Here is a 23,675-nt window from a genome sequence, read left to right as displayed (position 1 = left end):
ATAATAAATAAATGTTTGATCTCCTGGTTTTTTTGCTTACCTAAATATACTAAGAATTTTTTTAACCATCACTCTGTTAGGAGCTAAAAGCAGCATAATTTCACCCTTCAACTATATGGAAATAACTTTCAGTCATCCAAGTTAAGACTCCTAAGTTAAATCCAGGGGGAAAAAAAAGCCAATTACTTGACTTTGGAATGGTGTCATCTGTGCAGAATAACCTTTTTAATAGTTATATTTATACAAGTATAGTTTACTGACTTAAAAATTTATTCGACTCTATTTTCTGTGGTCTGGGATAACCAATACATGGTTAAAGCTCTGATATCTGTATATAAAAGCCATTATCCAGATCATCCATCAGCCTTGGGCACATGAATCTCATGTTATCTCCTGGCTCTTTTGACCCAGAGCAGAGCACCCCTGCTTCACTCTTTCATGAGGTGCACTGGATGGTCTTTGACAGCACCTGTGGCACTTCCTCCTCATCTCCTAATGAAAATCTTCTTCCAGAAGAGAGCTGATTCCTTCCTTCTACCTATAAATGTCTCCTTAGAATCCCAGTAAGCCAGTCCTTCACACAGCAGATCAACTTCATGAGGTACCCAAAGTGTTAGTGCTGTACCTCCATCTTTTGCCTGCTTCAGAATTATGAAAAAACCAGGTATCCTACCTCCCCAGTCCTTGAGGTAGTTATGCCATTAGCAAACTGATGACATTTCTTTCTCCATGGCAGAAGTATGGGTCCAAAGATTCTGGACCTTAACAAAATACCCGGTGAGGAAATATGATTCTAGTCTTTGCATCTTGCAGAAACCTCCCAACATGAGGTAGGGAAGGGGGGAATAACAAAGAAATGTTGTTAGTATGTACTTTTTTACCTTTTCCCCCCAAAATTCAATTATTGCTTATTTTTGTCCCTCCTAATGAACACACACACACACACACACACACACACACACACACACACAGGTTAGGCCTCCTTCAAAGTTGAAGCAATTAGAAGAGTCTCAAACTATGAATCACACTCATTTGGATTTGCCTTCTTTTCCTTTAGGAGCTATCTCTGTATCACTCCCTACCGAGGTGTAAACAAGTTACCCATTCTGTTGATTTCATATAATTTGTTCACATAACTGAACATATGATAAATGGTAATCCTTCTATTAGCCTACATGATGCAAAGTGACATGAAGAGAAAAAAAATACCCTGGGATTCTGAGTGTTATAGAAAGCCTAATCTTAGAGGAGCAAGCCTCTATCATTCTACGATTTCGTTCTTGAACCACTCAAACTGTTATCCACATTACTCATTATAAAGGGCCAGTCTTTTGGACTCTATTAGGGCATTGAGATCCTACTTCAGGTAACCTGAAAATAAAGTGACAAGAAAGAGAAAAAGCCTTAGTTTTAGGGAGTACCACACTTGAACCCAGAATAATGGTGAGGCTCTGAGCAAAGAGAACGAGATGTAAGGGTTAACATGCTCCAGCCAAATTTCACACAGGCTGGCCTTCTGCAAACTTCTCCAGAAAGCAGCCCCTGCCAAACTCTTGAAGCAATCAGTCCTAGTGAAAGCTGAGATGGCAGCTCAGACCACAGGTTCAGCAGAGCTATAACCTCAAGTCTCAAACTCCATCCTCCTAATCAAGCAAACACAAGGGCATCAATCAATAAATGCTGAGAGAGCAGAAAAGGGAGAGAGGACAAGCTCTAACACATTGTACTGCCACTATAACACAGGGCTTGGACCCAAGACCTTGAATGTGGCTGAACGAGGGCTGGCACTTCTTCACTAACATTGCGTGAAAACTCCACAACACAAAAGCCAGGATTCCTGTATCAAAATCTAACGACCAGGGCAGCCCAGGTGGCTCAGTGGTTTAGCGCCGCCTTTGGCCCAGGGCGTGATCCTGGGGACCCAGGATCGAGTCCCACATAAGGGTCCCTGCGTGGAACCTGCTTCTCCTTCTGCCTGTGTCTCTGCCTCTCTCTCTCTCCTCTCTGTGTATTCTCATGAATAAATAAATAAAATCTTAAAAAAAAAAAAAATCTAACGACCAGCCTTGCTAGATCCTTATCCCAGCTTTTACAGACAACTGAGTACCTGGAGACTCAGCAAATGTTGCTGCAGATCACTTGGTCTTGTCATCTAGCCAACTGCCCTTCTATGCTCAACACACACACACACACACACACACACACACACACAATTTGTCCACCCCTGGTAGAAGTATACATTGGTACAATTACAGAATTAGAGAATAACTTTATATAAGATATTTTATCAAAACTATTAATATACATTTTGACTCAGAATTTCACCTTCTAGAAATTTATCATATATACCTATTTGCAAAATGATGTTTGTACAAAGTATTCATAGCAGCACTGCTATTTTATAGCAGATTACAAAGAATGTAATGTTCATCAACAAGGTACTGATTAAATATATAATGCTACATCTACATGATGGAATATTCTACAGCTTTTTTTTTTTTTTTCAAAAAAAGGATAATAAAGCTTGCTTTGTGTTGATATAAAATACCCCAAAAGACACTGTTCAAGGTGTATATGGTGGGAAATAGACCATGCATTTTTTCCCTTCCTAATATTTGAATGATAGGGACATAATGCAAATTATTAAATGCATAAAGACTAAAAATGATGACAGGTAAATCTTTAAAAGCAGAGTATTTAAAATGACCACAAAATAAGGCAATAAAATTCTGTATAATTTAGAATTCTGAGAGTTTTCAAGGTTAAGTTCAAATGAAGTCTTATGTGATTTCTTAGGCAAGACTCAATTAAGCACACTCATGGATGTACTCAATTTATGAGAACATGAGAAATGATCAAAGTAAGGTCAATCTACGACTGATTCATAAAGACTTTTCAGGTCATATGCCAGGATTAGTCATAGTCAGCTAGTGAGCTTAGTTTATAAACTTTTTAATTTTACATATATAGTAATAAAATGGAAACTGATGCTCACAAACAAGGTCTTGTGGTGTGTGGCACAATAAACAGGAGAGAACTAGAAAATATCTGGTTTAAATCAAAGCCCTGATTTTTGACCAATCATCTGGTTTCTGAGGACTTCAGTTTCCTAAGAAGCTATTAAATAAAAGCTAGGCATAATTATCACCAAGATTCCTTCCAGCTTTACTATTCTACAATTCCATTCATTATTATTGTAATATAGTAAAAACTCTAAGATTTTGAAAATATCTTAAAGAATCATGATACAAACCATAGAATGAAAGCAGCAACATATAGTAAAGAAGAATATGCAGACAAAACAGACAAAATATGCAGCAAATAAAGGTTCTGATTATGCCATCTTGACTATTTTTTAAATTTGACTACTGAGAGATGTGAGTGATAAAGAACCTACTATAAAATCAAGCCTAGTATTTTCCAAAAGCTGCTCAAAGATTCAGAATGAATATTACCACCTCTGTAGACAGATCATGAGATTAGTGTCTTAAGACCCAAAATGGTCACGACTTTGAATGAACTATGGAGGTACCAAAAAGTTCCATCTTGCAACATGAAGCATAATTCAAGAAGCGCTAGCTGAGTGATAAAGTATTCGGAATTCAAATGTTTGGATGGAGAGGGGAGGAATAAGATCAGTATTATTTGCTTTGGTCTGAGTTTTTTCAAGCTCTGCTTCTGTATCCTGGATAATTTTCACCAAAGATACTTTTTAATACAATGTTGAATAAATAAGAATGCAAAACAAAAATCCCAAATCAAACAAAAACAAAACAAATAACCAATTAAATACCCACAATGGAAAAGTGAACTAAAACTTAAATGGTAAGCAGATGCCCTATGACAGAGAAATGAACCAAAGACTTGGGCTCCTATAAATCCAGGGAGCTGAGTTTTAGTCCATCCTATTAAGCCAGAATTATCTAAGGGGGCTGACTTGAAAATGTAAATGAAAACATTCCTAGAAAAACATGCTCAGTTTACCTAATATGATTGAGAAGAAATAAAAAATCTTATCTAGATCTACAACCATTAAAGAAATTTGATCAATAACTGAAAATTTTCCATAGAAATATCACATCAAAGAATATATATCCAATGGACTATCAAATAATACAATGTCATTCAATAAACAAATAATTTTAATCATTTATAAATTCTTCCACAGGCTAGGAAAATCAATTTATGAAAAAAAATGCTGCAAGTTCAGAATATGGCCAAAATTTTCTCTAGTAAAGTATACCTAGGAGAGAAGTTGTTGGACCATGTGATATGTACATCTTTGGTTGAGTGAGATAACACTAAATTATTTTCTGAAATGCTATACCTGTTTCTATCCCATTAAGTGGTATGGAAGAGTTTCAGTTGTATTATCTTCTTGGCAACATCTAATAACATCTAATATCTACTTGGCAACTTTTCACTTTGCCAATCTATTGCATTTAAATTATTTATTCTGAACTTCCTTTCCTTTCCTTTGGTTTCTCCAAGTTTAGAGTCATGTGAAAAGCTTTTGCTTATCCCAACACCACCTTCACTCCCATCAGCTATCCTTTGAGCCTTTATTCTTTCCTTCCTTTCCAACAACTCACTACCTTTCGATTTTAAGCTTTCTTCAAAAAAATAATCTGTAAGTTATACTGTTATTATCTGTTATTATCTACAGGACCTAGATATTTGGTGTTATTGATAACTAGGATATTTATTGGCTGTCATGTACATCTGGTAATTCTCCAGTATCCTCTACTGAAGCCAAGTATCAACAACCATGTGATAAAATTGGATGGTTAGTTTTGCCATATGCTTATTTTGAAAATGCAAATTTGTTCCAAACGATTGATACATTTGAGAACTATTTGAGCCTAGCACAAATTTTGCATTTGCTTATGCACAGATTCATTTGTGAAAAAATATGAGGTAAAGAAAGAAAACTGTATTCAGCTGAGTGTAAGCCATGTAGGAACACACAAAAACCAATCTCAATTTCAAAGCTTCCTGCCGGTATAGCCACTATCACTTTAAACCACGTATTTTAAAATCAGATTGAAGTAATTCTTGTGCTCTTTCTACCAGGCACTGTGGTAAGGCACTAGTAATCAAAATTCTCCGTGGTCCTCAAACTCACAAACTGATGTGCAATCTCATGGAAGCTATTTTTGTGGCAATAATTACTAGATTATAATCGGATTAAGTGCTGCAAAAAGTAAATGCATGATGTTCTGATGATCTGTTACATGAATAAAGCTCTAACCTAACTTGAAGGCTACAATTCAAGGATAGCAGAGAAAGCTGCCTTGAGAAATTGACCTTCAAAGTGAAATGGCAAAAGTGAATTAAAGTCAGTCTGATACCAGATAAGAATGAGAGGAAGGAAAGGCTACATGAGAAGGCTCTGAAATATAAAGAAATCTGTCCCTAAGGAGGAATAGAGAGAAGGCAAGTTTGGCAGAAGCATAGTGAGAGAGGATCCCTGGGTGGCTCAGTGGTTTAGCACCTGCCTCGTCCCAGAGCATGGTCCGGGAGTCCCAGAATAGAGTCCCACACCCAGCTCCCTATGAGGAGCCTGCTTCTCCCTCTGCCTGTGTCTCTGCCTCTGTGTGTTTCTCATGAATAAATAAATAAAATCTTAAAAAAAAAAAAAAAGGAGCATTGCAAGAGAGAAGAATAATGATACAGTAAAAGGATGCAGCAGGTTGGATGGTAGCCATCCAGACAGTAGGGGCATCTGGAACCTCTGAATGTGATCTTGTTTGTAAAAAGGGTCTTTGCATATTTAATTATGCAAAAGATCTTCAAGATGAAGTCATCATAGATTAACTGCATGGGCCTTAAATCCAATGACACACATTCTTCTAAGAGACGGGAAAGGAGAAAAAAAGACACACAGAAAAGAAGTTGATGTGAAAATGGAGTCAGAGGTGGAATGATGGGTCTACAAGCCAATGAATACCAAGGATTTCCAGAAGTCACCAGAAGCTAGGAGCTAGGCATGAAGAGATTTTCCCTCAGAACCCACTGAGGAAACCAAAAGTGGTCACATTGTGATTCTGGACTTCCTCAGAACTATAAGTGAATAAATTTCCATTTCTTGAAGTCATACAGCTTGTCACAGACAACTGGTACAGAAGTCCTATCACTCAAGGGCCTTATAACTAAGGTCTCTGGGGCAGGCAGCTTCTCAGAGGGCTCCCACTAATCGCTATCTCCAGGTATTCACAACCGTTGTCAAGGGCTGCCGTGGAATGTGCCTTGAGCTCACGTATATAGCTCAGGGGGTTTTGGCTCTTTGTTTTATATTTTTCATTTAATTATTTCCAGGGCTTAGCATAGTACCTAGAACATCATAAAAGCCCAATAAATATTTAAGAAATGACTACTTGATTACTTTTAGAGAACTAGAGTGTTGAAGAATTGTGCAGTTGGGAGAGGGTCTTAAGGAAAGGATAATTAAAATCACCTATGTTCAAAGGAGAGAGATTCTTTTCAAAGAGAGAGAGTATACAAATATAGTCATGACTGTATTGTGACCTGCTATTGGATCAAATGATAAACTGCAACTTTACTTCTAAAAGATGGCAAGGAACGTATTCACTTTGTGCTACATGAACTTAAACACGTAACTTAACCTGTTGGTTCTTTTTTTTTTTTTGCTTTTTTTTTTTGGATAAATTTATTTTTATTGGTGTTCAATTTGCCAACATACAGAATAACACCCAGTGCTCATCCCGTCAAGTGTCCCCCTCAGTGCCCCTCACCCACTCACCCCCACCTCCCGCCCTCCTCCCCTTCCACCACCCCTAGTTCATTTCCCAATTAGGAGTCTTCATGTTCTGTCTCCCTTTCTGATATTTCCCACACATTTCTTCTCCCTTCCCTTATATTCCCTTTCACTATTATTTATATTCCCCAAATGAATGAGAACATGTTTGTCCTTCTCCGATTGACTCAGTTCTTATCTGAAAAATGTAAAGAATAACTGAGTATAGTGAAGCTAGAAAGGCAATGCAAATATAAAGAGCTTAGAACTGTATTCAAAATATTATATAAACTCAACAAATCTTTTTATCAACATTAGTTAGAGAACATTCCATTCAACAGCATCAGAATGCATACTCTTCTCAAGTGCGAAGGGAACATTCAGCAGGAGAGACCTAGAGCAAACAAGACGTAAACACAAGAAGACTGCAATCGTATCAGGGATCATTTCTAATCAGTTATAAGAAACTAGAAATCATTAGTAAGAAAATCCACAAATATATGGAAATTAAACAACACATTCCAGAACAACCAACAGGTCAAAGAAGGAGATCAAGAAGGAAATCTTAAAAAATATGTGGGAGTGAATGGGTGACGGGCCCTGGGGGTTATCTGTATGTTGGTAAATTGAGCACCAATAAAAAATAAATTAAAAAAATAAAATAAATAAAATAAAATAAAATAATATCTTGAGACAAATGAACATGGAAACTCAACATACCAAAATGTACGCAATGCAGCAAAAGGAGTTCTAAGAGTAAAGTTTAAAGTAATAAACACTTACATTAAGAAAAAGGAAAGCGATTGCGTGGCTGGACTCGGCCGCCGCCGCGGTGGGAGGCGCGTGTCCGGGCCCTCGCCGTCGCCATCGCCGTCGCCGTCGCCGCCCCGACCAGCGGCTTTCGCCTTGCGGCCCGCCGCTCCATAGCCAGCCTTCGGGGCCCCTGCCCGCCACCAACATGCCGCGTGTCTACAGTGGCTATGGCCGCCTCCTCGAAATAGACCTCAGAAACGGGTACGGCTTCGTGGAGTTCGAGGACTCCCGCGACGCCGGCGACGCCATTGAGGGGCTGAAGGGCAAAGAGCTCGGCGGCGAGCGCGGGAGCGTGGAGCGCGCCGGGCCCGCGCCGTGACCGCGAACGGCTACGGCTACGGCTACGGCTACGGCTACGGCTACGGCTACGGCTACGGCTACGGCTACGGCTACGGCTACGGAAGCCGCCGTGGTGGAGGCGGATTCGGCAGTCGGAGAACCTCCGGCAGAGACAAATACGGACCACCTGTTCCACAGAATTCAGGCTTATTGTAGAAAATCTTTCTAGTCGTTGCAGTCTGCAGGATTTAAAGGATTTCATGAGACAAGCCCGTGAAGGAACCTATGCGGACGCTCACGAAGCACGCGCCAACGAGGGTGCTTGAATGCCGTTCCTACTCTGACGTGACGCGAGCTTTGCATAAACTGGACGGTACAGAAATAAATGGCAGAAACGTTAGGCTCATTGAGGATAAACCACAAACGAGCCATAGGCGGTCTTACTCTGGAAGCAGATCAAGAGTGAAGTTTATAGTAATAAACACTTACATTAAGAAGAAAGAAAGAAAGAAAGAAAGAAAGAAAGAAAGAAAGAAAGAAAGAAAGAAAGAAAGAAAGAAAGAAAGAAAGAAAGAAAGAGAAAAGAAAGAAAGAAAGAAAGAAAGAAAGAGAAAGAAAGAGAAAGAAAAAGAAAAAGAAAGAAAGAAAGAAAGAAAGAAAGAAAGAAAGAAAGAAAACAAAGGAAAGAAAGGAAAGAAAGAAAGGAAAGAAAGGAAAGAAAAGGAAGGAAGGAAGGAAGGAAGGAAGGAAGGAAGGAAGGAAGGAAGGAAGGAAGGAAGGAAGGAAAAAGAAAAGAAAAGAAAAGAAAGAAGGAAGAGATCAAATAACCTCAGTTGACAATTCAAGGAAGTAGAAAAAGAAAAAATGAGGCACAAAGTTAACAGAAATAAAGAAGTAATATCAAAGAATAAATAGCATAGACAATAGAAAGGAAAAGGATAAAGATCAACAAAATTAAGCATGCGTTTCTTGTAAAGCAAAACAAAATTTACAAACCTTTGACCAGACTAGCCAAGAAAAAAGAGAGGAGACTCATGTAAAATTATAAATGAAAGAGGAGACATTACAACTGAAATACTCAGGACCATAAGAAACTAGTATGAACAATTATACTCTGACAAACTGGATAATCTGGAAGAAATGAATAAATTTCTGGCGACATATAACCTGTCAAGGAGGAAACGTGAAGAAATAGAAAATTCGGACAGACCAATATCAAGAGGACTGGGGGGAAAAAGGTAAGAAGACTGAATTACTAATCAAAATCTACCCCCACCCCACACAGGACCAGATGGTTTCAGTGGTGAATTCTACCAAACATTTAAACAAAGAATTAACCCAATTCTTCTCAAACTACCATCAAGAAATTGAAGTAAGGACCCCTAAAAACTCTTGTTATAAGGCCAGCATTACCCTGATATCAAAGCCAAGGGCATCTGATCTGCGTAGCTCGGTAGTTGAGCTTCTGCCTTTGCTTCAGATCATGATCCTGGGGTCCTGGGATCAAGCCCCCTATTGTGGGGAGCCTGCTTCTCCCTCTGCCTATGTCTCTCATGAATAAATAAATAAAATCTTTTAAAAAAAAAGCCAGATAAAGATGCTACAAAAAAATTAAATGATAGGTCAATATTCCTAATGAGTATATATGCAAAATATTTATATGAAAATACTCAACAAAATGCTAGCAAATAGAATTCACACATTAAAAGGACAATATATCATTACAAATGAGATTTGTTCATAGGGTGCAGATTCTTGGTTTCACATATGCAAATTAATGAATGTGCTATGTCACATTAACCAGAATGAAGGATAAAAATCTAATGATCATCTCAAGAGATGCAGAAAAAAGCATTTGACAATATTCAGCATGCTTACTTGATAAACCTAACAAATTGAGTACAGATGGAATTTATGTCAATATTTTCAAAGTTCATATATACCAACCTACAGCTAACACTATATTCAATGGTAAAAAGCTGAAGGCTTCTCTTGAAATATTTAGGGTGCCCACACTTATCACTCCTATTCAACATATTACATGAAGTTCTACCCAGACTATTAAGAAAAAAAAATATAAAAGATATCCAAAGCAGTAAAGAAGAATTAGAATTGTCCCTGTTTGCAGGTAACATTACATATAAAAAGGCATTTTACAGACACATACACACACATACATGTATACACTTACAATGGATTCTTATTCAACTATAAACAAAAAGGAAATCCTGCCTTTGTAAAATGGATGAACCTAGAGGGCACGATGCTAAATTAAATGTAGACAGGGACTTAAAAATACTCTATGGTATCACTTATATGTGGAATCTAAAAGAGTTGACTTCATTGCAATGGAGAGCCGACTGGTCGTTGCCAGAGCCTGAGATGTGTGGAAAATGGGGAGAGGTGTAAGTTCTAGGGATCTAATGTACAGCATAGTGACTATGACTAATAATACTTTATTATATACTTAAAATATGCTAAGAAATAGATCTTTAATATTTTCACCACTAAAAAGGGGGGGGAGAATGTACCTCTGAGGTGGTAGATATGTTAATTAACTTGAATGCAGTAATCATCTCACAGTATAAACATATATCCAATCATCATGCTGCATGATGGACATACAATGTTGTGTTTCAACAGAACTCAAAAAATCTGGGGGAAAAAGTTGTCATTTTTTGTGAAATGATGCATATAGAAACATTTAATGAAAAATAAAGTGCAATACACATAGCAAGGGTTATTATCATAAAGAATCACTAAGCTTATGATCACAATTTCTTGAGTTCCAAATAATCACAATTTTTATTAGCTGTTCTTTATTAGCTGTTTTTACTAGCTGTTGGAGCTATCCTCACACCTCCAATCTCAGACACTTAGCACATGACCTATCCTCTACTTCAGAAAGAAAAGTTCTTATAAGAAATTACTTAAAACGCCACCCTATGACTTCCTCAACTTCTCTTTTTCTTCTCCATCATCTCTAGTTTCTCTATGAATGTTCTATTACAGTTCATGCCTTGTCAGAAAGCACATGCTAGGGATTAGTCCATCTCTTGAGTACCCTGAAGCTTTATTTCCAAGTTTGGCCATTCTCACCAGCATTGAAAATTATTCTGGCTCCTTGTCATAAATACAATCATAACCAGAACAGTAATTTAAGATCATGATGAAAACCTCTCTCCCTGGAACAGTGTTTCTTGTCCATGCTTCTAAGTGTCTCCAATTTCCCAATTCTCTTTCCACTGGCCTCTTAACTCTACCCCTGGAGTAGCTACTGTCCTCTCTGTTACAATGAGCACCATGCTGCCATCAACAATCAAGCCTGTTATAAACAATAAACTGTGCCCATTTCTCATTTCACCTGACTTCTAAAAAGTCTTAGACACATACTTTTATTGCCTTGTATTCTTCACTTTAAGGAAGGCCTAAGAAATAGGTATCTGCTTTTCACTATCAAAATGCCAAACAATAAAACCACACTTTGCCACATAAAACCCCCATAGACAAGAACAGACATTTATTACTCCTGTTTTTGTAATTAAGTAGGCTGAGGCTGAGAAAATTTAAGTCACTTTCACAAGACTACAAAATGTGTGAAGAGCTTAAAAATCAAACCATTCTGATATTTGAGTCTAACTCAGCTAACGTTTATAAATTTTAACATGATTTTCGATTTAATACAACTCTGTATATTTCTACTCAGCAATCTCCAGAATCTCATTTCCTAACCTAATCAGCATATATTGACTAAAAGAATGACTACCAATCTGTACAGATCAATAATGAATACATAAAATTTTTGAAATCTATTTTCAGAGTTAACTTTAATGACATTAACCTTAAGAAGGATATACCAACTAAAGCCAACTTAAGCACTCGTGGATGCCCAAAAACTATTTATTCCTATAAACCTATCCTGTTGCTATGGTAAGCACTACCAACCCATAAAAAAAGAAAGCTAATTATTGAGGTTATTAAGCCACTTTACAAAATGACACAATAAGACTCCAAGTAGAATCATCTGTGGAAAACATAATCTCAGTAGTTAAAGCTGGACATTTTTCACAAGCTGATCATGCTAGGTTCTGGATTAGAGTTTTGATAGCCAGCTATTAGACAGCCTTTTAAAAACTGATATTTCAGGGTGTCTGGGTGGCACCATCTGTTAAGTCTCTGACTCTTGGTTTCAGCTCAGGTCATAAGCTTAAAGTGGTAAGATCGACTTCTGGATCAGTCTCTGCACTCTGTGTTGGAATCTGCTTGAGATTATCTCTCCCCCCTCCCACTCGTGCTCACTCTCTCTAAAATGAGTAAATCTTAAAAAAAAAAAAAAAAAACTTTAACATTCCAAGGGCCTTTAACATGTGTCACAGCATCAGTAGTTAAAGGGAGCTGAATAGGGCATATAGCACAGCATCACACAAATCAGCTACGTGAAGAACACGGAATTTAGTCTGATAAAATTGACGTTCAAAAGCAAAGTGCACACAGCCGATAATACATGCCATACAGAGCTCCAGGGTGAGGTATGTGTGTGCAGCGCTGTGAACAGAGCCCACAATCAACTGCTGGCGGCTTTCACAGGAACCATTTTCTCAAAGTGCACCTTTCCTTTCCCTTACTGTGTTAGTTGGATGCATTTCCCTTGAAATAGTCATTAAAGTTAAGTGCATCCTTTTAAAACGTGAAAGAATAAGCATTTACAAAACTGAACCAATTCTAAGCCAATTCAGAATCAGGAGGAAAAGGTGTATAATGGAGGTTAAAATATCAGATTTGATGCTGTTAAAGATTAGGTTGGAGAAAAGGACTTAGGTGTGTAATAAAAAGGGTTTTCTACAGCTGAACTGAAATGTCATTGGTTAAACTTCAAAAGAGGAAAGCCACATCGAAATGCAATTTTCTGATTATGCATCATAACCTGAGTACTAGCCTGCAAAAAAGGTCCGATCTCTGCTTCTTTTTCATGGAAATATTTCAAAAAGGAAGAAAAAGCTTATGGAGTACCCAAGAAGTTCACAAAGAACGGAGACAGAATTGAGGCCTTTCTGGCTTCCTATCACAATCTTAGGGCCGACTTGCGCGATACAGTTTCAGTCAGTATCAAAGGGTGTGCCATTTCAGCACCAAGTGGGTGGGATTCACAGGGTAGATTCCCCTCCATGCTGCTTTGAACTGAGGATTCCTGCTCAGAAAAGATAAAGGCAGATATCTACTCCTTTAAAGACCATCTAAGATGCCCATCTCCCTCATGTCAGTCAGCTCTTCATGCAATTTGACACTTTAATAAGGCTCAGAATTTTACTTTTTTTGGGGAAAAAAAAAGCAACAGCCCTTCTCATCAAGTGTGTGGCTTCAAGTGTTATGAAGGCAGAGAGAATGTTGGCCTCCCTTCTCAATTCCATATGGCCCAGGAGCTCAGAGGTGGCACTTCTGATTCAGATTAAGAGTTCCTCATATGGCAAGCCAACGTTAGTTAAAGCAGGCCAACTGTAAGTAAGTTTCCTAAGTAGGTTTTCCTAATTCCACAAACAACACAGATTTTTTTTTAAATAATAAAAAAAATAAAATATTCACATTTCACCTTTACATTATTTTTATGATTTAGGGGGAAATATTCATACATATCATGAGCAATTTCTAAGACTCTCACTCCAGCCATGTGTAAATAACAAGACCATGGATATGCAAGACCACTGATCCACACTCCAAGAAAGCATAGCATCTGGTGTCAGAGGTGTCTACTCTGTGCTTTCTACACCCTCCATCTAGGTAACTATGAACTCCCAGAGCCATGGTAAATCCCTTTCTCAGGAGATCTCTTTATCATCCCATAGCCCTGTCTTTCCTTTTATAACTGACCTAAATTCTCAAAGGAATGGGACATTTTTTTCCCATTTTACTGCAAGACAATACTTACCACCAAATTGTATTGATGTCTTGCCTAATTCAGAAGTGGCTTTTTAGCAAATGTACTTACTACAAAGAGCAGAGACATAGGTATAATGCAATTTTTAAAAATAAGGACCAAGGACAGAAGGAAAAATTAAATCACCTGAGCCAAAATATCTATTTACAATTGCTTTGATAATACTATAAATGGCTCTGTGATTCTTCCAGATGGGAGAGAAATGGAAGGCTAAGTGACTCTGTTTCCATTATCAAAATAGAGGGTAAATCCTGGCTCTAGGTAGTTGCTCTGCTATCTACAAATAAATTAACTTAGACAATCAGAAGTCTACCCTTATTTTGTCTTCTGACAGAATCATTACGATGCACTTGAATGGTATACTCTTTGTTTTTCTCATGGTTATTTACAAAAGTGCCCTCACAAAAAGAGATTCTTTCTTTAAAGATGCATCAGATTACTAGGTGCTGAGTACTCAAAGATAAATTTAAGAAGTTCATTTTAGACTTCATATCATGAAAGTCCTTTTATATGGAATAATCTTAATAAATCAGTATGAGTCCTTGAGTTTAGAAATGAAAGGATTGGATATTGATGGCATTCCATATTGTATATTCATATACCATTAACCATATTTCATAGCCATATTTCATTTTCACTGGATTATCATGAAAACTTTTAAAACAGGTTGATAGGCTTTCATTTCCAAAGGTTAGCCAGCATCGCTAAAGTTAGTTTCATAAGAAAAACATTTAGTGTATTAAAAGAAAACTTTGCAGAGTAGAAGAGAAAAGAGAATTCCTAAAGGAGTAAGATTCTAATATGTAGCTAGTATCAAGTGATGCTATTATCTTGAAATTTCCAGATTCAGAGACTGTTTTTGCTATAAGGCATCTTAAGATATGCAGACTATCTCCTCAATTTATAGGAAGAGGGGGATAAAACAAAACACTGAAGCACAGAGAGGTTAAGTCCCTTGTCCAATGCTTCATAAGCAACCAGAAGTCAAGTCCCCAACTCTCTGTATTGAGGATCAACATCCTTCCCACTGCACAATTCTCAACTCATCCTTGCCCCAAATTACTTGCAAGACAAATTTTCTGTCCCCCTAGAGTGATCCCACGCAACTCAAATCTAAATATAAAGGACCCTTGGGTTATGTACTCTTTCTTTCCAAATTTTAAAGTGAGTCTACTTATTAACAATGGTAGGTGACTCTTTTTAACAACTTGGAGATTGAGTTTTGGAGGTTCCTAGATTTTTGGATTTAATATGGCTCAAAATTAATATGCTATCTTCTTGGTAGCTGAACAAGATCAATACGTTCTCTTTCATGAGTCAGAGAACACCAGGAGAGTATAGTGGTAACTCATTCATTGATTTTTTTTATCAAATTAACTTAAGTCATCAGAGGGTTCAGCCAATGTGACTGATGCATTTCACTCATCATTGAAAGGGGAAAAATGGATTCATCACAACACGTATATAGCCCTTCCTTTTATCTCTTTCACATAGTTGCTCCTTGGTACTCTGCGCATGTACCTATCATGGTACCTATCACACTGGTTTGTAAATTTTTATCGTTATACTACAAATAAAACAATATTTATACTATCACATCATTTTTCAGTCTGATTTTGCTTAATATTTAAAGAGTGCCTATCTCATTTTGGACACCATTATAGCTATTGAGTTAATGAGGTTTACGGGGGAGACGTATGATCGTATTTACAATATCATTACAGAGGGGTACACAGGAAGTACTGAGAACCATGTGGGGCTTTGGGGTCATGACGAAAATAATTTTATCTGAACTCAATGTGAGCAAGCAGACCTAGGTAGCAAGTAAACCAAGGTAAGAAAATTATTGAGAGTGTTCCAGGGAAAGAAAATAAACACACAGAAAAAAATAAAGTAGCACAAAAAAAATGGGATGCCTGGGTGGCTCAGTGGTTTAGTGTCTGCCTTTGGCTCAGGGCATGATCCAGGGGTCTGGGATAGAGCCCCACATCAGGCTCCCAATAGGGAGCCTGCTTCTCCCTCTTCCTACGTCTCTGCCTCTCTGTTTGGGTCTCCCATGAATAAAATCTTAAATAAAAAAAATAAGCAGCACAAAAAATCATTATGGTGCACAGTGGGGCAGCTTAGAAAGGCAAAAAGTAAGGCACATGGGTGGCTCAGTTAAGCAATTAATCTTGATTTCTGCCCAGGTCATGCGTGATCTCAGGGTTGTGAGATGGAGCCCCAAGTCAGGCTCTGTGCTAAGCATGGAGCCTGCTTAAGATTGTTTCCCATTCCTACTACCCCTCTCCACTCCCTGGCTGGTTCTTTCTCATTCTCTCTCTCAAAAGAAAAAAAATTAAAATTAAATAAGGCAAAAAGTTATTGCTCGTATTAGAACAAACATACTCAGTCTTTTATATACCAGAATTACCTGGAGTACTAAAAAAGCAGACAGAAGACCAAGGCTATTTAAGCAGGAAAGCTATTTTATCAAATCTTCAGGTGATTCTAACACACTCCAAAGTTAAAGAACTATTTTGTTTTAGAGCATCAAGTGCTAGATGAAGAAGGTCAAAGGACAAAGTAGAAAAGTCAGGCTAAAGGAAGGTCAAGATTATGTGCTAGGTTACTCTAAGTCACAGAGCAATCCCTATGTTAAAAATAAATCTACTGGGGAGCCTCAGTGGCTCAGTTGGTCAACTGTCTTTGGCTCAGGTTATGATTTCGGGTATTGGGATCAAGCCCCACAAACATGGTGCTCCCTGCTCAGTGGGGAAGTCAGCTTCTCCCTCTGCCCCTGCTCATGTGCACTCTCCAATAAATAAATAAAACCTTTAAAAATAAAAAGAAATCTACCTATAGCAAAGGCAATAGGGAGTGACACAAACATGGCTGCATTTTATAATAATTATTGTCAACACTAAACAAAATACACAAAAAAGGTAGATAAAAATCTGAACAGGGCAATTAATATCCTTTACAATAGCACAGGTAAAGACAAAGGCCAAAAAAAAAAAAAAAATAATAAAAAAAAAAATAAAAAGACAAAGGCCTACACTAGAGTTCAGTTTGTAGGGATGACAAGGTGGAAAATATTTCAATATCAAGTCATCACCTTGTATTTAGTAAAACCCACAACAGGCTCATCTAATACATGTCATGACTGGGTGTCAGTCAATTAGAAAAAAGAATCTCTCACTTTACCCCATCTTAACTAAAACCAACAGAACAGGTGATTAGCTAAAAAGTCTTGGGGATCCCTGGGTGGCCAGGCACCTGCCTTTGGCCCAGGGCATGATCCTGGAGTCCCGGGATCGAGTCCCACATTGAGCTCCCTGCATGGAGCCTGCTTTTCCCTCTGCCTGTGTCTCTGCCTCTCTCTCTCTCTCTCTCTCTCTCTCTGTCTCTCTGTCTCTCTCATGAATAAATAAATAAAATCTTTAAAAAGAAATTATTGAACCCGTTATGGCCTATAAGAGCCACTGGACTGCAATGAGAAGTGATTGAATGGAAACTATTCCTAAAATTGATTTTATTGGAAATATTTAATGCAAAGAGTATGTCTTGATTGTATCAAGGACAATAAATCAAAGATCCATGCAGATCCACCACTTAATACATTACCAATATGCTTGAGGACTATTTTCTTCCCCAACCACATCCTCCCACTCCCAAGGTCATCATTCCTCTAAAACTTGTGTTTACCATTTTCTTTTCTCTGTTTTTTGTTTTTTTGTTTTTTTAAGTACAGTGGATTTAAGTATAATGGATATACCCTGCATAATACTGTTTAGATTTGTTTTACAAAATTACTGTCTTAATGTCTTCTAGAGCCTTCTCTTTTCCCACAACATGTGTTTGAGATGATGATTTTTTATGAAGCAATGCTTCAGCTCATTTTATTTTTGTTGACTGGTCTTCTGTATCAGGAGACAACCATTTCATCATTTTTCTGCCAGGAGACATGAGTTGTTTCCAATTTTTCCTCATCATAAACAATACTATCATTTTATTTTCATTTTTTAAAACACTACTATTTTTAATATTCTTACACAGGTGTCTTGAGGAACAAATCAAGAAGTCTGCTCTAGGATAGTGGCTAAAGATTCTATTTTTTTTGACAGCGCACATGCACACAAGGGGGAGTGGGAAGCAGAGGGAGAGGGAGAAGCAGGCAACCCACGGAGCAGGGAGCTGGACGTGAGGTACTCCCAGGATCCCAGGATCATGACCTGAGCTGAAGGCAGACACTCAACCGACTGAACGACCCTGGTGCCCATTAAATGGAGACCCATTATATGGCAGCCCAGGATACACACATGTACACAGAGACGCATGCATGCATGCACACACACACATAATCTAAGCAAATATTTCCTGAAACAATATCTACCCCTTTAATACATACTAATATTCTTTAAATTTTATCCTATTATATTGCATACTATTATATTTCATTTCAACATGTTGGTATTCAGTTGTTGAATTAATTTTAAAATGCCCTAAAAAGTGCCAGAAACCTAGGCTTTGATAAAAATCACAGCTCTGGGGTGTAAACCTAGAATTGCTGGGAGGTAAACACTTGAACATTGGCAGCTTCCTAGGATAAGGCCAAATTGTTTTCCAAAAAGCTTTAGTTGTTTACTACTCTATCACTGATACCTGTTATTGCTCCAAATATACACCAAAACTCATTTTATCCACTCTATTTAATGTAAAAGACTATCACTTTGTAGTTATGGTAGAGGTTGATTGGGTTTTCCCATTTTCATTGGCAATTGTGTTTTTTCTTTCAAATGCCAAATCCATGTTTTCCAAGATGAGCTATTCATCTGTAGAAATTTGTTTTAAATACATTGTCTTGATATCAATCTTTTGTTGGTCATCTTCACTTGATATGGTTTATCTTTTTCTTTTTTTAAAGATTTTATTTATTTATTCATGAGAGACAGAGAGAGAGAGAGGCATAGGTAGAGGGAGAAGCAGGCTCCCTGTGGAGAGCCCAACATGGGAATCGATCCCAGGACCCCTGGATCACAACCTGAGCCAAAGACAGATACTAAACCACTGAGTCTCCCAGGTGCCCCTGGTTTATCTTTTTTTTATGGTGAGCTTAAATGTAACAAGTTTTCATTGTAAAGTGGTTACATTTATTTATCTTTCATTATCATTTTTTCATTAGTAATCTTGTTTTGTCTGTTTTAGAACTATTAAAGGCAAAATTACTAATGATTAAAACAGGATAGATAACCTTAGCTATACACAAAAGTAATTCTACCTAAGTGAGACTTGGTTACTACCAAAGACATATGCAAACTTATTTATAAAGCTATCAATCTTAGTTCCACCACGTTGACCTAAGAGTGGTCTTTGGCATGTGTCCATCAAAGTAAATGGATAATAAGAATTTGTTTAAGCTTACTGAAAACTATTAGAGAAACAGACTATAGTCAACAGCTATTAAAGGTCAACATGGGGTGACCTTTGTGGGAAATCTGCCTAAATAGATTTCATGATTATGCAATTCTCTTGGCATAAATCATTGTTCACTTGAGAAATTTATGCACAATGATTTCATTTCCTTGATATTTTAATAGTATAGGCAGGGTACCTTGAAATACTGACACCAATTGTTTGAATAATAGATAAATACATACCCCAATGCAAGGTTGATAAATTATTTTCTGATATAAGAATTATCTCTACCAAGTTCATGTTCATTCCATGTTATCCCAAAAACTTGATCAAGTTGGGACTCACTGATAAAGCTGAGTAGATTTGGGAACTAAAGACTCAATTCACCAAGAACTATAACCCCCATAAAACTCTTTCTGGAGTTTTCTGACATTTCTAATGTTTCTGACATTCAATGCTAACCATTGTTTCTGACATTTCTAATGTTTGTCGAGGTTCACAAATGAATTGCCACTTCAGATCAACATGTGACTTAGAAGTGTGAAGAACTGTGTAACATCCTAGAAAAAAAACAACTACCTGGAGATGCAGGTCCCAACTAAATATGCTAAAGTTATTTTTTTAGTCTTCAGCTTTACAAAGGAAACAAAAATCTGCAGACTAAGCTCCTGTCCCAAACCACCATTTTCCACCTCTATTTTAAATGTAACACCACAGAAGTAGGGAGACACATATATACTCTTAATCATCTGTTTTTATAGAATTAGGAGATCTATTTCTAATGATGAATTTTTATTTGCATTTAAAAAATAAATTTTAGCATAGATCCTAAATTTTTTATGTCCCGAAGCTGGAAGAATTGTCAGTAAATGTATGTTTTGTTGTGTATTGCATTCTAAATACTTTTTTTAAAATTACAGATTGTACCAATTTTGTAGGGAATTTCTACATTTCACAAAACTCTGTTTCTCAATGCTGAAAATCTATCACTTATAATCATTTACAACTGTAGGGGAGAGAAGAGGATTTGTGCATAAATATAGAACTGGCACTCTACCATATGAAAATTACTGCAGTAATTTTATAAACTTAATCTCTAACACATGTGTTTAGCTGAATGAAACTACAAGTATCGGTCATATGATTTGATGATGATTCTTTTTGTTTGGTTTACAATTATATACCATAAGTGCATGTTTAGCTTTTCATGATTTTCTAGGAAATATATACCTCATATTTTAAAATATGATTTTGCCTTAGTCTCTTAGACCTCTCTGTATGTACGTGTGTGCTTGTGTGTGTGTGTGTGTGTGTGTGTGTGTTTTCAAATCACAATCTTTTGAATAAGGGAGAAATAAAAATCTGCTTAGGAGTATTTAATTGTTTTAATATTCTTAGAAACACAATTTTAAAACTCCTCTTTCTCAGCAGCATTTCCCCCATTTTTCTCTTCTTCCCATAACGGAGTCTTATGCATCCACATCAACATTCTGGCACATCTCTAATTATAAGGAAGACTACTGTTCTTTCTTTGCTTCATATTTAGAAACTATTTTTAGATGCTGGCTTTCACATGCATGGCTTTTTTCCTAAGAGATTCTTTCATCTAAAATCTGAGATAAAATCTCAAGCTAATGTTGCCTAGCTAAAAATATAGGAGAATGCAGTACTTTATATTTACATCATATGAAGTAGCAGAAACATTTCACTGGATGGAAAATGACCAGGACTCAAGTTAGAAAATCAGGAAAGAAAATGTTTCAGATTTTCTAAGACCATACTGTGTTCAGGTATATGGACCTTTTTTCTTTGGGGAATACAGGTTCTTAAGTGCCCAATCAAAATACCCAAGTGAAATTTTGAAATTGAAATCTGCCTAAATATAGAACAGTTTCACATTTCTGGATTCTGGATATTGATGGCTCTCCTCATTTCCAAATATACTATATTTTACTGAGGGATCAAATTGCTTCCTAACATGACTGAGGAGTATTCCTGAGGTATGGCATGTTCAGGAATCCATCAAAGCAAAGACTCTGTACATGTGGAAGAGCACAAAGGAAAAAGGCAGATTATCTGCCTACATCTAAGAATACTTTCAATATAACCAAATTTCTCTGTAGTGCAAAAGTTAGATTTGCTTTCTAGTTTACGGCAGTATTCTAAGCCATTGCTTTATATCTTTTAGTTCATTATATAGTTTCAATCAACTTCATACTTGTCTCTTCAATGACTGTACCCTACTGGGCAGCCTTTGAAGACCCTTGTCAGGACAGAATGGGGTCAGAGAAACACGCTGGAAAGAAACAGGGCAGTGATCAATAGTTGGGAAACCAAGAAATGAAACTGGGATAAAAAAAATGGTCTAAATGTAATCAGTTTAGTTTAATTTATTAGACAAAAATTCCAATAGCAATGGAGTTAAATTCCATCACTATCAATGAATCTTAAAAAGGTTCTCCAGGTTCAATATGCAATATAAGCTTCAAACCAGAACGTAAATTAAATTAATGGTATTCTCTTCTCATTGCATTAGTTTAAGTAAGATTTGAAGTATTTCTTATAGCAGATAATTCCAGTTCATCTTCTCAATGTGCAAACAGAACTGAGTTCTTTTGTCAACCTACAGCCAATGACACATTTATGGTCATCATACATTATTCAACACATATGTTTCTTTGTTCAAATATTAAATCATCCCCTATTACCTAGAATAAAGTAGATGTTGGCTTTATTTTGACTGTAGGGTGGCAAATTAGTGTAAAAGCAAGTTATCAATTCTCCTGACAGGTGTCTCACTTCCAAAGGAAAGCAGAATACTTTTCAAAATATATATTTCAAACTTGTTTTATCAGTTTCTAGAAGTGTCATCTCCTTAATTTAAGGAGATTATTTCAATGACCATTTGTCAGCTCTCCTTTTCCTGTAGAAAGTCTAGTGACACTTGCTGAGCCTGATTACAGCCCTGTATCCTTTACAGTATATGTTTCTCTGACCTCATTCTGTCCTACATAGGGTCCTCAACAGATACCCAGCAGGACACAGCCCCTGAAGACCCAAATATGAAAGTGACACAAATATACATGTACTCTAAGGAAATCAAAATAAGAATATTTTCCCCTGAAAGTAATCCTGTCCTTGTCTCCAACCAACTTTTTTTAGGCTTAATTTGATGTGGGAGAAAGCTATATAACTACAATCTAATTAATATTATTTACTTAGTATTGCAATGATCAGGCTTAAAATGTCCTCTTTCCTGTAAGAGAAAAGAACATCATTAACAAACCACAGGCCTAACTGGCATAATAAAGCAATGACATTTACTAAAACCAGGTTACTGGGCATTCAAAACATTCTATAGTTTAAGAATCTTATATGAGCTCCTCAAATGAAAACAACAGCAACAACAAAATATATTTTTAGCAAAAGTCCTTAAAGATACCATTTTTATTCATGAAAAAATAGGTCATCATGACTGATTTTCTTTAGCCATTAACTCTTGCAACATTCTGCATATTTCTATAAATACAAAGTAATTTTTTTAACCAACATGTATTTTCTAAATGTGTAGAAATTTTCATGACTCAAGTAGAGGAGAAACGATGTTGGATATAGAACTACCTTTTCAAATGGGAAATTTTGTTGCTATCAGATCTTCTATAGTGGCCCCTCTCCACTACCAAGACCACCTAATGACCCCAGAATCGAAATTACAACAGAACAGTATGTCCAGAACTAAGCCAGTCAGGATTTTTACTGTCAAAACTGTCTTGCATATTATTCATTAATGAATCTCATTAGATTTCTCGTACTAAATATTATCCTATTACATATCCATTATTTCCTACTAGCAAAGCCCAAAATACAGACACAGGGAGACATTCATGTTGGTCCAGTTCTCCTTTTCTCTAGTCTCTGCAATTCACCATATGACCTCAGAACCATCTCCACTTGACCTAGTCCTTACTCACCAGAGCCTAGCCTAATTTTCATCAAGCCCTTTCCCATCACACTAAATAATGCCTTAAACTAAACACTGAGATACTTGTTTACTTGTCTAGTTTTACTTTTTCCAGGTTTAAGATTCTTCCCCCTGACCTCCTTTTTCTTCTTTCTGCCTAACCCCAAGAATACCCTCCTACCCAACCTCAAAAAAATCCACTCAACCCTATTTAAGAATGCCTGACAGATTTCCAAAGCAGCTTGGTATCTCTGAAGCAATTCTGAGTACAAAGTCTAGGAAAAAACAGGGGTCCCTGTCTTACATAACAGGGTCTAGGGCTCGTGGAGAGCCAGAGGCTCCATCAGTTGCCTACATAATAAGATTTGGAACATTCTACAAAATTTTCCCTAACCAAGAATACCCCCATCTAATCCAAGAGGCCAGCTGACCAGTTTGTTTGGAGGAAGAAGAAACTTTGTGTAATGGAGAAAGCCTGACATTGAAGTTAGTTCTGGTTGTGTTTGAATACCAGCTGTTTTGCTTCCCAGCTGCAC

The 23,675-nt window shown here is 37.0% G+C and overlaps 1 long non-coding RNA gene across 1 annotated transcript in view; it reads left to right on the top strand.

Annotated features, from left to right (window-relative positions):
• The first annotated feature begins 8,615 nt into the window (after positions 1-8,615).
• LOC140641210 (uncharacterized) overlaps positions 8,616-23,675 on the top strand; it is a 57,090-nt gene continuing 42,030 nt past the window's right edge. The window contains exon 1 of the long non-coding RNA XR_012037742.1: positions 8,616-9,087. This is a non-coding gene — a long non-coding RNA (uncharacterized lncRNA). The remainder of the gene's footprint in view (positions 9,088-23,675) is intronic.

Source organism: Canis lupus, chromosome 10 (genome assembly GCF_048164855.1).
Source record: "Canis lupus baileyi chromosome 10, mCanLup2.hap1, whole genome shotgun sequence".
Classification (NCBI taxonomy): Eukaryota; Metazoa; Chordata; class Mammalia; order Carnivora; family Canidae; genus Canis; species Canis lupus.
The sequence above is the reverse complement of the archived record's forward strand: the minus strand, read 5'-3'. Positions and strand labels throughout refer to the sequence as shown.